A 4,614-nucleotide genomic window follows, 5' to 3' on the forward strand; every position below is an offset into this window, starting at 1 on the left:
GGCTGAAAACCAAGAAAATCTGCTACCTCCTGCGATTGCTGTTAATCAGAATCGTGCTCCGCGCACTATGTATGATTATGCTAAACCTTCTTTAATAGGAACTGAATCGAGCATAGTTAGACCGGCTGTAGCCATAAATACTTTTGAACTGAAACCTAACACAATAATGATACAACAGTTTGATTAGTTTGATGGTTTGCAGGACGAGGATCCCAACGCTCACTTGGCAAACTTTTTGGAACTATGTGATAGATTTAAAATTAATGGCGTTTCTGATGACGCCATTCGCCTTCAGTTGTTTCCCTTTTCATTAAGGAATAAGGCTAAACTTTGGTTGAACTCGTTTCCACGGTGGTCAATCACTACTTGGGAACAAATGACTAAAAAGTTTTTATTAAAATATTTCCCGCCGGCTAAAACGGCTAAATTACATAATGATATCTCTTCCTTTGTGCAGATGGGTTTAAAAACACTCTACGATGCATGAGAGAGATACAAGGACCTCTTGGGAAGGTGCCCTCACCATGGGTTACCGTTTTGGCTACAGGTTCAAACGCTTCATAATGGCCTGAATCCTTTGACTTAGCAGATGATGGATGCAGCCGCTGGAGGAACTATCAATAATAAGACACCTGAGGCAGCTTTTGAATTTATTGAGGATATGTCACTAAATAACTATCAGTGGCAAGTTATGAGAACAAAGCCGGCAATAGCAGCTGGTGTTTTCAACCTTGACGCGGTTACTATGCTATCTAACCAAGTAGAACTCTTAAAAAAAAGATTGATGGTTTGTGTGGTTCTAGTCAGGTACATCCATTGCTGAGGTGCGATTTGAATGGAGGAAGAGCACACATAGAATATCAACCTTTCAATCCTAGCATCGAGGAGGAACAAGTCCAATATATGGGTAACAATAACTCTAGACCCCAAAATAACTCGTATAGTAACACTTATAATGCAGGTTGGAGGAACCATTCCAATTTTTTGTGGGGCGGTCAAGGAAATCAAAGGCCACAACATCCTCCGAGTTTTCAACAACCACCATACCAATAAGAAAAGAAGTCATTGCTCCTTTGGCACAACTCGATTCATTTAGTAGATTTTTTTTTTAGGCTTTATAGACCGGTCTTGAGGTCTTATCTGGTGAGTTAGTTTGTCCTTCGTTTGTTGTACTTAGAGTTAGCTTCTTTCCATGGGTCTTACCTTAGGTAGACTTATCTAAACAAATACATGCATGGCAGTTAAACAAGAGCTAAGAGTGAGATTCCTTCAGTTGCGTACTCGAGAGTATTAGTGACATAACGGCTCACAAACTTGAGGAGATGTTAACAAAATTCATCTCGGTGTCAAAAACTCGTTTCTAGAATACCGAGACAGTTATTAAGAATCAACAAGCGTCAATCCAAGGGCTTGAAACTCAGATAGGTCAGTATATCTGAAAGACCACTAGGAAGTCTACTTATTAACACTGAACTCAACCCAAAAGAGCACGTGAAAGCCGTTACACTAAGGAGTGGGAAAGTGTTAGCTAAATCTGAAAAAAAGCTACCATAAGAAGCTGACAGAAAGGAGGTCGAACCCAAAAACAATGACAACCTAATGCCAAAAGAATATAAACCACCAATCCCATACCTGGTAAAGTTGAAGAAAGACCGCATGGATGCACAATTTGGTAAATTTCTTAAACTTTTTAAACAACTGCATATTAACTTACCTTTTGTTGAATCCATATCGCAGATGCCTACATATGTAAAATTCTTAAAGGAGCTTCTAACAAACAAAATGAAGTTTGAAGACTTATCCACAGTGGAACTTAATGAGGAGTGCTCAGCCGTACTCCAAAATAAATTGCCAACCAAACTGAAAGATCCAGGAAGTTTTACTATTCCTTGCTTAATCGGTAGTTTGAATGTTGATAAAGCACTAGCTGATTTAGGTGCCAACATTAATTTGATGCCATGTAAAATGTTTAAACAACTTGGTCTTAGGGAACCTAAACCCACTAGGACGAGTATTCAATTAGCTGATAGATCTGTTAAATATCCTAGGGGAATTATAGAGGACGTACTTGTAAAAGTAGATAAATTTATATTCCCTATTGATTTCGTTGTGCTTGACATGGATGAATATGTTGAGGTGCCTTTAATTTGAGGTCGGCCATTTTTAGCCACTGCTAGAGCTGTAATTGATGTAGGTGATGGTAAACTGGTACTTAGAGTAGGTGATGAAGAGATTATTTTTAAAATTTATGATGTCATGAGAATTTCTAGAGAATAGGATGACTTAAGTTATTTTATCGACTCTATTGATCATGCTACTCAAGATTCTTTTCAGGAAATCGTACACAAGGACATGTTGGAACTGTGTCTCACCCAAGGAGAAGGGATGGATGATGATTCTGAAATAGGAACCGAACTAAACACCAATGAAACCTCCCCAAAACTAGCAGAATATGAGGGAATTAAGGTAAAAGATGAACTTAAGCAAAAACCCTATATTGATGAACCTCCCAAACTGGAACTTAAACAATTGCCGAATCACTTGGAATATGCATTCCTTGGAAATAATTCCACATTACCTGTAATTATTGCATCCAACTTCCAACCCAAGGAGAAAGAGGAATTACTCCAAGTATTAAGAGAGCATAAAAGGGCCATAGCTTGGAAAATTTCTGACATTAAAGGGATCAACCCTTCTTTTTGTACCCACAAAAGTTTAACGGAAGATGAATATAAACCATGCGTGCAAGCCCAAAGACGACTGAACCCCAACATGAAGGAAGTCGTTAAAGCTGAGGTAATTAAACTCCTAGATGCTGGAATTATTTATCCTATTTCTGATAGTCCTTGGGAGAGTCCAGTGCAGGTTGTTCTTAAGAAATAAGGCATGACTGTTGTAGCCAATGAGAAGAATGAATTAATCCCAACAAGGACAGTCACAGGTTGGAGAGTGTGCATTGATTATAGGAAGCTAAATGATGCCACAAGAAAAGACCACTTTCCCCTTCCATTTATTAACCAAATGTTGGAAAGATTGTCAGGACACATGTACTACTGCTTTTTAGATGGACTCTCTGGCTATTTCCAAATCCCAATAGCTCCTGATGATCAAGAAAAGATGACATTTACATGTCCATACGGTACGTTTTCTTATCATAGAATGCCTTTTGGATTATGTAATGCTCCTGCTACTTTTCAGCGGTGTATGATGGCCATTTTTGACGAATTCGTAGAAGACGTCATGGAGGTGTTTATGGATGATTTTTCAGTTTTCGGTAACTCTTTCCATCTTTGCCTAGAAAATTTAAAACGAGTGTTAATAAGATGTGAGGAAACAAACCTTGTGCTTAACTGGGAAAAATGTCACTTTATGGTTCAAGAAGGTATTGTGTTAGGACATAAAATTTCTAATAGAGGGATTGAGGTTGATAAATCTAAAATTAAAACCACTGAAAAACTACCTCCCCCTAATTCGGTTAAGGCCATTAGAAGTTTCTTAGGACATGCTGGGTTTTATAGAAGATTTATTAAAGACTTTTCTAAAATGGCTAAGCCTTTGACTAAATTATTAGAAAAAGATGTGCCTTTTAATTTCGATTAGGAGTGTTTAGAAGCATTTAATACTTTAAAGGATAAACTGACTAAAGCTTCAATTATAATTGCACCTGATTGGAACTCACCTTTTGAACTAATGTGCGATGTGAGTGATTTTGCAGTAGGTGCAGTTTTGGGGCAACGAAGAGATAAACATTTTCAACCTATCTATTATGCTAGAAGGACTTTGACAGCCGCACAAGAAACCTACACCACCACAGAGAAAGAGCTGCTAGCTGTGGTTTTTCCATTCGATAAATTTAGGCCATATTTAATATTGCCTAAAGTTGTCGTTTATACTGACCATTCCGCTCTTCGCCACCTTTTGACTAAAACTGATGCAAAACCTCAACTCATTCGATAGATCTTATTATTGCAGGAATTTGACTTGGAGATTAAGGATAATAAAGGAGCTGAAAATCTTACGGCTAACCATCTCTCTAGGCTTGAAAACTCAAGTACCAAAGAACCAGATAACATTGAAATAAATGATTCATTCCCCGAAGAACAATTTTTTGTTATATCTGACTCAGGTACCTTGGTTTGCAAATATTGCAAATTTTTTAGCCACTAACATTATCCCAAAAGGGTTGACACATCGGCAGAAGAAGCGATTATTCACTGATGTGAAAAACTACTTCTGGGAATACCCTTTTCTTTTTCGTAAATATGTAGATCAAATCATTAGGGGATGCGTTACAAGGACAGAAGCATGGAAAATCTTGGAACATTGCCATTCAAGACCGGTTGGAGGACATTACGGTGGAAATAAGACCACACATAAAGTCCTTGAATTAGATTTTTATTGGCCCACTCTATTCAAAGACGCTAACAGATATTTTACTTCTTGTGACAAATGTCAAAAGACAGGTAATATATCCAAACGTGATGAAATGCCTCAAACATATATGCTCTCATGTGAAATATTTGACGTTTGGGGTATCGACTTCATGGGTCCATTCCCTAGTTCATTCAGGAATAAATACATCTTAGTAACTGTTGATTATATGTCCAAATGGGT

At 37.8% G+C, this 4,614-nt stretch overlaps 1 non-coding gene across 1 annotated transcript; it reads right to left on the reverse strand.

Annotated features, from left to right (window-relative positions):
* Positions 1 to 425: 425 nt before the first annotated feature.
* LOC128279753 (small nucleolar RNA R71) lies at positions 426 to 531 on the reverse strand. Its single transcript, XR_008269949.1, has one exon. It is a non-coding gene; the product is annotated as a small nucleolar RNA R71 (small nucleolar RNA).
* Positions 532 to 4,614: the final 4,083 nt, after the last annotated feature.

This window comes from Gossypium arboreum, chromosome 8 (assembly GCF_025698485.1).
Source record: "Gossypium arboreum isolate Shixiya-1 chromosome 8, ASM2569848v2, whole genome shotgun sequence".
NCBI classification, from domain to species: Eukaryota; Viridiplantae; Streptophyta; class Magnoliopsida; order Malvales; family Malvaceae; genus Gossypium; species Gossypium arboreum.